Source organism: Galeopterus variegatus, unplaced genomic scaffold (genome assembly GCF_000696425.1).
Source record: "Galeopterus variegatus unplaced genomic scaffold, G_variegatus-3.0.2 Scaffold120, whole genome shotgun sequence".
In the NCBI taxonomy this organism is placed as follows: domain Eukaryota; kingdom Metazoa; phylum Chordata; class Mammalia; order Dermoptera; family Cynocephalidae; genus Galeopterus; species Galeopterus variegatus.
This window is the reverse complement of record NW_007726231.1, coordinates 799,959-811,728: the sequence shown is the minus strand read 5'-3', so window position 1 is coordinate 811,728 and position 11,770 is coordinate 799,959.

Here is an 11,770-nt window from a genome sequence, read left to right as displayed (position 1 = left end):
AAATATTTAAACCCATACTCACTGTTTCCCAAAGTATTTGAGTTTGGTAGCATTTTGCTTTTTCAAATGACACATTTCTGGCAACTTGCCCCAAATTTCTGGCCACCTCCCCCGCACCTAGTAGATAATAGATGCTCTGCAAGTATTTGGGGAATTGATTAGAAAAATGATAATAATAAAATGATTGAGTCCACAAGAAAAGAAGCCTCCTTTGATAACTTAAAATCATGAGCAAATAATTGTTCTAATTTAACAAACTGGTCATCTATGTACATAAATTACATAAAACATCCTTTTCGAAAGACCAACAGAACCATTGGCTAAAAGCTGATGTTGAGAAAGAATAGCTAATATAAGACATGGAGCTAGAAAAAAGAGGGTCTCATTGTGTTCAATGTAAAACTGCCCCAATTGAAATTTATCACTGGGACCTGGATGCATAAGAGAAGTTTGTTTGTTTGTTTGTTTCAGACTACTGTGTTTAAGAGACAGGAAAATATCTAATATACATTAAAAAGATGTAGCTTAGATATCTAAATTGCTTAAATACTTCAGTGAGTAAATTCTAAGCCTCAGTTATAAAATTTCAATTATGGGAAATAACCTATTTTCAGATAAAGCTAAACAGATAAAATGATAACCTTTTTCTTTCTATATGAAATTAAGCATATGGTCCAAGGGCAGATATATACTCTCCATGGTCCCATTGAAACCCATACTTAATTGCTCCACTTCTTTCTGTTACGGTTCTAGCAATGGATTGAACACCAGTCAATGTTAGCTACTGACTCCTGGGGACTTCTGAAGCATGCATGCTGACTCTGTAATTAAAAGCCTATGCGAGGAAGCAACTGTCAGCTCAAGCTTTACCTCCTACCGTTGGATGTCTGTCAACTCAAGGATTTATTTTTTTAATATGAGGAAATTTCAGTTGCCATCTGAAATAAATTTTTTGATGATTCAAGCAAACATTGGATCCCTGCTGATTAAATAAGAAAAAATACAAAAAAAATACAGCATTGCTTTGGATAAACTCCTTTCATATTGTGAAAAGGATTTTACCCAAGAACTCATATATCTTAAATGTTACCTATTCCCATTTTTTAGACAAAGGAATACACACACATAAATATGGATATGTAAATAAATATGTTCTAGGTTTAGAATTTATAGAAGAACACAGAAAAACTTATGCTTCTCTTATCACCAAATCTATTCTTACGAGCACAAAAAAATTCTTAGTAGGGAAATGGCATGAAGTTTAGTTAAAGATGATGCTTATTCCTTGTGAGCTGTAACAATCGATCAAACAACAATATGCCTATCCTGGCTTCATGCCAAATTAGCAGGCTAATATTTTTTGATTTGGAAAATAATAGTTGACGTGATATGAAAATACATGCATGGTCATATTTCTTTACTGATCTCATTCACGTAAGTTTAATTATGCTTTAGCTACATTTATTTATAAACACTCAGCCTATGATTTTGACAGTGACTTAGTCATGGTAATAGTTCATTTCAAAACTTGGCCCACCCATCAACTAAACTCCAGGACCCATCAGTGGTTTCTGGGAGTCCCGTGAATCTCCATTACATTCTTAAACGCTCCTCTAATAGTGTAAGACATCACTGCTGCTCCACAATATTCCTTTCCCTTGTGGTCTTCCTTAGAAAGGACCGCTGGGACCATGGGACAATAACATTCTCACAGGGCTGTGTCTGTGTCATTTCATGTGTTCTTCCTAAAAATGGTACGTTCTTCTTTTGTGTGCATCCCTTCTCCCATTGGTTTGGCTGGAGACATGCATCACACACCCTCTCTACTTCTTTCTCCACTCCTCCTTCCTACCTGAGCTCTTCTGGCACATCGTCCTTCTATTTGTCATAAGCAGAAGGCCTCATGCAAACCAATTCCTTTAAAGAATATCCCAAAGGGCTTATTTGAACCTTAAGTCACAAGGAAGTGTAGCCCCCTACACATTTATTCTTTCAATGGAATTTAATAAGACCTTTCAAATTTTCCAGGGTATCGTTAAAAATAGCTATATAGGATGAAGAGTAGTGACAGTATGTTAAGGCAGATAAGCTCATTAAGGTAGGAGAAGCATTAAGCTCACTCCCCTTCCTAAACTAGGTAAGTGGCAGTAGGGCATACATGTGTGGTTATATTCAATACCTGCTTTTCTAAACTGCCTGCAGATGACTTTCCTTATAAATATTAACAACAACAATTCTGTCTTTATTTCACAGTATTACAAATAAATTTAGAGGTCTGTTTGAGGAGTGTACTCAATAAATCCAGTTAACAGCTAATAACTCTCTGAGGTCACTCAATTGCTAAAGAAAGTGGCAGATTCTAACTTTTTATTCACAGGCACTGAAATAAATTACTACATTTTGATTCCACACAGCTAGAGGTAGAGATTACTAAAGACACTAAACCCCATTTACTAATTTCTTTCTTCCACAATTGATAATTGTGCATTTTTTACATCTCTACCATATCTAAGAAACTATGATAGGTATTTTGATGCATTAAAAAAAAATAGTCATTGACCTGAAGATATGTACCATCTAGTTTTGGGAAGGAAACCATGGCTTAGGAGGATCTACAGATATGGTCTAATATTTTTCTGATTATTTTCCTGAAGAATTTTATTTTTTATGTTAACAAACAATATTCTACAAATATTTATTTTCTATCATGTTTCAGGTACTGCTGTAAATATATATTGGGATACAACAATGAATAATGCTTGATCCCTGACTTCTAGTAGTCTATAGCCTTGTATGGAGAGAACAAACTGTTAATAAAATGGCAGTGAAGTGCTAGAGAATTGTTATATAGAGGCCAATGGATATGCAAAAGGAAAAAATCAATTATATTTGAAGGAGACAAAAAGACTTCATATCAGAGATATGAAAAGTGTGAAAAGATTAGTTGATATCCAGCATGTACATTGGAGAGGGGCATGACATGAGACCATGAAGGTGAAAAAATCTGAGAAAGCAAAGGCCAGGAGAATGAAAAAGTTTGGCACATTCCATGACCAAAATTCAGAATAGCTGGGGCAATATATATATACGTATTTACACACATACACACACATTGTTTTGTAAAAATTATGTATGTTCACACATATATATGTATATATGCGTGCACATGTATGTATGTGTGTATGTACATGTATATATATATACAACTGTACATATACATTGTATGTATCTGTGTGTGTGTATGTATATACACAAGGCCATCATGTAAATGTTTGTCCCCCCAAAATTCATATGTTGAAATCTAATCCTTAATCCTTAATTAAGAGATGTGTCTTTGGGAGGTAATTAGGTCATGAGGGCACAGCCCTCATGTATGTGATTAGTTCCCCTATAAAAGAGGCCCCAGATAACTGTCTTATCTCTTCTGCCATGTGAGGACACAGCTAGAAGGCACTTTCTAGGAGGAAGCAGGCCCTACCCGGACACCAAATCTGCTGGAGCCTTGATCTTGCACTGTCTATCCTTGAGAAAGGTGAGAAATGAAATGTCTGTTGTTTATAAACTACCCAGTTTATGGTGTTTTTGTTATAGAGGCCCAAATGGACTGAGATATATACATGTATACGAATATAAAAATCATGGATTGGGGAGGGTGGGAGAAGGAGCAGCAAAGGAATGCAGCTTGAGATAGGGTTAAACAAAAAATAGACTACATCGTGGGAGAGTTTTGTGTGACTTGAGATATTTTGACTTTGTATCTCCTAAGCTAAAGTTTCCCAAATAGTGCATCATGTCCAACTGACATGCTGAATTTGTGACAGGCACACATTCCAAAAATAACACATCTCTGGTGTGGCTGAGGGGGTGGCTGACGGGGCAATAAAAGCCACCAAGCTGGTCACTCTGGACAGGTAGTCACGTCACATATCCCCAGCATATACGTCATTTCCTGTGTGTGGCATGATAAGGGTAAAAGTAGAGACATATTCCTCTAGGTAGTAGAGCGATTTTAAAACTTTTAAGCTAGTGAGTTGCATGTAATATAGAAGGATCACTAGGAATTGAAAATTTGGCAAAGATTTTCATGAAAGATATTGAAAATTCAAAGGCCAAGTACAGAGCTGAGAATCAATAACAAGAAGATAGAATTAATACCTCCAAAGAGGTAAGAATTTAATACGCACATTTTTGCTTTATTGACCACGAGAATAATGATGCCTTTCATGGAGTTCTAGAATAAAAGATAAGAAAGAACTTTTGTAAGAAGGATGAGATGAATTTTAAAGTCCCTGCATGTGAAATGCCAGTAGAAATATCAAACATTACCGTTAGCAATATGAGTACTTAAAATCAAGTAATAGAAATTATAGTTACTGTAATTATCCTGGTTCAGTTAGAAACTGCCCTGGCTGGGAATAACAAATATATGAAAAAGTGGATTAAATATAATAGGGATTCTTTTCCCCATGTAACAGGACAAATCTGAAATTGGATATTCCAGGGCTTGATGCATCAGCTGGATCAACAATCCAGGCACTCTGGGCCTTTCCACTCTACTGACCTTTCTGGTGGTTTCCAACCTTAAGGTCAACACAGGGTCATAAGATGGCTGCTGTAGTTCTAGCCAAAACATCCACATTTCGTGAAGGAAGAAGGAAGAAGAGAACAAGAAAATATTATGTTTGTTGAGTCTAGACCTTCTTTTAAGGAAGTTTTTCAGAGCTCCTATCCAATAACTTCTACCCAGTGGTCATTGGTCAAAACTGTGACACATAGCTTCTTTTATATGCAAAGGAGTCTGGGAATGTGATTTTTTGTTGGGCACATTGCTATCCCAACTAAATGAACATTCTATTAGAAAGGAAAAAGAAGAGGTTAAGTACCAGCTGCATTGCTAGTGGTCCCTGGTATTCAACCTACATAGAGTATAAAGGAGAAAAATCATTTGAAGGTTTTAATTTGAGAACACACTACTCCACAATTACATGGTTTTTTGCACTTTCAAAGCACTTTCTTCTACATTATCTCATTTGATTTTTATAACAACCCAGTGAAATTGGTGGACAATAATGCTTTCCCAGTTATCTTAAAGAAGCAACAGAAACACCAAGGACAGGAAGCAGTGAAAATAAATCTAGAAGCCAAACTTTATAAGATCAGGGCTTTTGTCAGGGTAACAAGGAACAACACTGATTGATTTTTAACTGAATGACAGAATGTTTTTAATGTTCCATTGGCCCAATTTCTCCACCCTTCAGAAAGAATAGGAAATTACAGTAGTTTGTTTTTAAGTTGATAGAAAAAATGACTCTAAATCATTCAGACTCCAACATTAGGATGGCATCACTATGACCCTTCAAATGGATGCTAATTACATACATTTGGGGGTAAGGGGTGGCAGCAGAATGAGCGGTCAGACAGTTTCTCTGTTCTCTCTCACTCTTTTATTTCCATATCCTCCTCACTGTGATGTACATATGTTTCGTGAAGCAAAGACTTTGCTTGATTCATAACATGTTCCTGTGAGACTCACTGGAGCATGTTTATTGTAGATAGTCCATTCTGAAGAGACTGCAAAAAAGAAGCCTCTTGCTTTGAAGAATCTATCATTATCTGGTTATGGGAACTGTCAGCCACCCTTACTTCAGAGACCTTGAAACTTACCTTCAGAATGGAGCTGGACCCTGTAGGAGTGTCAGAAGGCTAGAGAAGACAGAGGATGACCTGGAGGAAGATGGGGGCAGGAGACTAGAGGAAGAAGGCATCCCCACAGGAGGCCAACCTTGTACACTACAGAAAGGCAATTTGATGTAAAAAGTAAAGTTGCACTAAGCCATGGGGCTCCACATGCATCTGAATCAGCTAGGCATGAATGTATTTTCTTTCTCATAATGAACTGTACCCAAATTCATTTCTAGATGTTGTGAACAGGAATAAATCCATTGATCGAAATAAAATAATACATTCATGTAAATAGTTTCCAAATATTATTTGCATTATAACATTTGCACTAGTGGTCACCACTCTTTATTAATGCCTCTTTTTTTATAGTTCTGCACATCATAAGAAAATAAAAGTATTGACATAACCAAAATATATCTATGTATATATATATAGAGAGAGAGAGAGAGTTTTGCAAGCACAAATTTCATTTGAAGGATAAAAAAGAAATAAAAGGTTGGAATGTTTCACTCTCTTCACAGACCTCGGGACCTGGGTTCTTCCTGGTTTTCCACATGTCAACTGTACTAATCTCCAGGTTTATGGTTACAGCCACATTGTTGCGCTGCTTTTAAGATCAGAGGTCCTTTCCAGCTGACAATTAATTTAAATATCTTGGTATAGCTGAGGGAGAGATCTTTAAACACTTCAAGATTTGAACTCATGACAACATAAGGAATCACAAGATGAGAAACAAAACTAGAACATTCTCCACCATCTTGGTCAGATTAGAGCTCCAGTATTTTCTCCAGTGTTTTTCAGAAGATAGCCAGCATCCATAGAAGAAGGTCAAAGTGAGTTAGAAATAGAATAAAGAAGTATTGCTTGGGGGCCTTTTGGTTCTAGAAAAAAAGTGACTCCTTATGGAAGCAAACTCTTTTCTAGTGATCCTCTTTCTTTCCCTCTTTCCATTCTTGGTATTTTGTCATTTTCACTCCCAAGTGTTAGTACAATGACAAAATTTGCTACCTATTACATTTTCTTCCAGAAAACCATTTGATCTTCCTTGCCTAAGCAATTACCCATTACATAAAAGTCACTTGTTATGATCGTAATTATTATATAAATAGATCAACTTTTGACATTTCTGTTTTAAAAACATCATTCCCACCAATCACCCTACTCCTTTCAACATTTCTCCTTATGTGACTCATACGTTTCCTTTTCAATTACCATTCATCCTATTTACCTTTCAAATTAATACTCAGTGAAAAATGTAAGTGCTTTGACAATGTTATGAAAATAACCCCACACAAAACCTTTAAGAATTTTATCTTCCATTAACCTTCGTCATGAGAGTTGTTTTCATTTCTTGAGAAAGACAAATTTATCAACCAAGAATCACAGCAGTTTAGGAAATGGAGCCGTTCCGTTTATTTGTTTGTGTTCTCTCAGCTCTGAGAAAACGCAACACAGACTTCTCTGAGCTGACTGCATCTCAGTGGTCAGTTGGGTGTGTCACAACCAATGGCTTTCTGTAGTCACTTAGTAATGATGATTGCATTTTTCGAGCAGCAAATATTCTTGGCAACTCAGGTAACTTTTCATATATATATATATACATATACACACACACACATATACACATATGTGTGTGTGTATATATGTATGGCTTCGTGTGTGTGTGTGCGTGTGCGTGTGCGTGTGTGTGTGTGTGTGTGTGTGTGTGTGTGTGTGTAGGGGGAGAGAGAGAGAGAGAGAGAGAGCGTCTTTTGCCAGGACTTGGATCATCTTTTTGGGCTTATCTGTTCTTTCTGCCTTCCATTTCTTTCTTCTGCTTCTGACAGCCGGGAAATATAGAATGTGTCTTTTACTATCATTCTCAAACTTTCAGTCTTTCACAAAAAGTAAAGAGAAAAATGTCTAAAGTTAATGAAAGGCAATTTTCCCTTCACCTGCTGGGGAAATTGAAAATATGACCTTTCCAAGAGACGTCTTAAGAAACAGCTTAAAGTCTGTTAAAAATCTATGTCAAATGAAGTGATCCCCCACCCCATAATTGCTCCTCAAGTAGGTTAGTGCTCTCAGCCAGGATTACTGGGGAGCCAGCCTATCTTGTACAATTTACAAATATTCTCTCCCTTGTCCCTGTGAATCATCCCTTAGTTTCAGCTCCATTACTGCTTTCTGTCATTTTTCAGCTTTCACCCATTTGGTGATCAAATTACACATCAGACTCCAGTCACCTTGAGCACTGATTTCAAGCACAGTAAGTTGAAATGAAGAAGCTCATAGCAATGTCTTCTCTACGTGAAAAGAGCATCTTCATTGCTACACTGAGTAAAAAAATCTGAGTCCTATTCTGGGCCTCATTATAACTAATAATTTAACCTGCAATGAGTCTCATTTTTAAATTGTAAAATAGGGATGAACAATCCTTTTAGAGTGGCTATGAGAACGGAGAATGTTTCTATTATATAATCAAGAAAATAGGTTATAATAAGAATAGCAACAGCACATAAATGATTTTCTAGAATTTTAAGGGATGCAAAAGGGTTTTACATGCAGATTTCATATGAGATTATTTCTAATTTGACATCATAATAAACTCAGGAATGAGATAGCTAATAGATATTATAACTGAAGAAACTTAGAGACTTCAAGTGACTTAATCAAGGTCACACGCTTAGGAGGAATCAAAACCTCAATTAAAACAAGATCATCTGACCCCACCCCCTAAACTGTCATTCTTTATTTTTAATGGTGATGAGTATTTGTGAGATACAAAGCTTATTGTCCCCCCTCGTGCCCTAGATGTGCAGGCCAGATCGATACCGGCAGCATGCCCATTGCCACAAATCCCTATCGTACCCTGTGTCCCCCACCCAATTATCCACAACCTCTCTCCCCCTTCTCCTTTCCCCCACTCCACTTTGTATCCCTAGGTATGTTCTCTCCCTCTGCAAGTCCAACACACCACTGTGGTCTTTCTTTCCTTCCTTGTCCAACACACAACTGTGGTCTTTCTTTCCTTCCTTCTTCCTCTCTTAGTTCCCACTTATGAGTGAGGACATGTGGTATTTATTCCTCTGTGCTTTGCTTATTTCACTCAGTATAAATTTCTCAATCTCATCCATGTTGTTGCAAATGGGAGAATTTCATTATTTTTATGGCAGAGTAGTATTCCATGGTGTATATATACCACAGTTTCTTTATCCAATCATTGTTCAATGGACATTTAGGTTGGTTCATTGTCTTGGCTATTGTAAACAGCTGTGATGAACATGGGAGTGCAGCTATCCCTTTGACATGATGATTTCCATTCCTCCGGGTGTACACTCAGCAGTGCAATAGCTGGTCATATGGTAAATCTATCTGTAATTGTTTGAGGAACTTCCATACCATTCTCCACAAAGGCTGCACCACTTGCAGTCCCACCAACAGTGTAGGAGGGTTCTTTTTTCTCCATATCCTTGCCAGCATTTCTCACTCTCAGTCCTTTGGATATTGGCCGTCCTAACTGGAGAGAGATGGTATCTCAAAGTGATTTTGATTTGCATTTCCCAAATGCTGAGTGATGTTGAGCATTTTTTCATGTGTCTGTTGGCCAATTGTATATCTTCCTTTGAGAAATGCCTATTCAGCACCTTTGCCTGTTTTTTAATTGAGTTACTTGTTTTTTTGCTGTTAAGTTGTTTGAGTTCCTTGTATATTCTGGTTATTAATCCTTTGTCAGATGTATATTTTGCAAACATTTTCTCCCACTCTATTGGTTCTTTTTGCTCTGTTAATTGTTTCTTTTGCTTTGCAAAAACCTTGTAGTTTGATATATTCCCATTTGTTTATTTTTCCTTTGGTTCCCTGTGCCTTTAGGGTCATATTCATAAAGTCTGTACTCAATCCAATATGTTGGAGTGTTTCCCCTATGTTTTCTTTAAGGAGTTTTATTGTTCCAGGACATATATTTAATTCTTTAACCCATTATGAGTTGCTATTGGTATATGGTGAGAGGTACAGGTCTAGTTTCATTCTTCTACATATGAATGTCCAATCTTCCCAGCACCATTTACTGAACAGGCAGTCTCTTCCCCAGTGTGTAGCCTTGGAACCTTTGTCAAAGATCAGCTGGCTGTAGGTGCATGAGTTGATTTCTGGATTCTCTATTCTGTTTCATTAGTCTGTGTGTCTGTTTTTATGACAGTACCATGCTGTTTGGTTACTATAGTTTTGTAGTATTGTTTAAATTCAGGTAGTGTTATGCCTCCAGCTTTATTTTTTTTTTTTTGCTCGGGATTGCTTTGACTATTCATGGTCTTCCATTATTCCATATGAATGTTAGGAATATTTTTTTTCCAATTCTGACAAAAATGTCATTGGAATTTTGATGGAGATTGCATTGAATCTGTAGATCACTTTGGGTAGTATGGACATATTCACAATGTTAATTCTTCCAATCCAAGAGCATGGAATATCTTTCCATCTTCTTGTGTCCTCTTTAATTTCTCTCAATAGTAGTTTGTAGTTCTCATCTTAGAGATTTTTCACATCCTTGGTTAAATTTATTCCTAAGTATTTTATTTTCTTGGTGGCGATTGTAAATGGGTTATCTTTCTTGATTTCTTTTTCTGCCAGTTCATTGTCAGAATATAGAAATGCTGATTTTTGCATGCAGATTATGTATGCTGCAAATTTGCTGAAATCATTTATTAACTCTAAGAGTTTTTTTGTAGAGTCTTCAGTTTGTTCTATGTAGAGGATCATGTCATTTGCAAACAAGGACAGTTTGGCCTTATCTTTTCCAACCTGGATGCCCTTATTTCCTTCTCTTCCCTGATTGCTCTGGCTAGTGCTTCCAACACTATGTTGAATAGGAGTGGTGAGAGTGGGCATCCTTGTCTTGTTCCTGTTCTTAAGGGAAAAGCTTTCAATTTTTCTCCATTCAGGATGATGTTGGCAGTGGGTTCATCTTATATGGCTTTAATTGTGTTGAGATATTTTCCTTCTATACCCAATTTATAGAGAGTCTTTATCATGAAGGAATGTTGAATTTTGTCAAATGCTTTTTCAGCATCTATAGAGATGATCATCTGGCTTTTGTGTTTGATTTTATTGATGTGGTGTATCACATTTATTGATTTGCATATGTTGAACCAACCCTGCATGCCTGGGATGAATCCCACTTGATCATGGTGTATAATTTTATGTATGTGTTGCTGTGTTCTATTAGCTAGTATTTTGTTGAGTGTTTTTGCATCAATATTCATCAACAATATTGGCGTGTAGTTTTCTTTTTTTGTTGTATCTTTGTCCAGTATTGGTATCAGGGTGATGCTTGCCTCATAGAATGAGTTTGGTAGAGTGGCCTCTTTCAAATTTTTGGGATAGTTTGTGGAGAATTGGTATTAATTCTTCTTTAAAGATTTGGTAGAATTCTGTAGTGAAGCCATCCGGTACTGGGCTTTTATTTGTTGAGAGACTGCTGGTAACAGCTTCAATTTCTTTAATTGTTATTGGTCTGTTCAGATTTTCTGTCTTCTTGGCTCAATCTTGGTAGTTTGTGTGTGTCCAAAAATTTATCTATTTCCTCCAGATTTTCAAATTTGTTGGCATATAGTTGTTTATGATAGTCTGTAATGATTCCTTGTATTTATTTCTGAGGTATCAGTTGTAATATCACCATTTAATTCCTAATTTTTGTTATTTGTGTCTTCTCTCTTCTCTTTTTAGTTAGTCTTTCTAATGGTTTGTCAATTCTATCTTTTCAAAAAACTAACTTTTGTTTCATTAATTTATTGTATCATTTTGGGTGGTTCTATTTCATTTAGTTCTGCTCTGTTCTTAATTATTTCTTTCCATCTACTAACTTTCGGTTTGTATTGTTCTTGTTTTTCTAGTTCTTTTAGGTGGAGTTTTAAGTTGTTTACTTGCCATCTTTCCATTCTTCTGAAGTAAACATTTAGTGTAATAAATTTCCCCCTTAGTGCTGCTTTTGCAATATCCCACAGGTTTTGATATGATGTGTCATTATTTTCATAAGTTTCAATAAATTTTTTGATTTCCTGTGTAATTTCTTCTTGGATCCATATGTCATTAAGTAGATTGTTGTTTA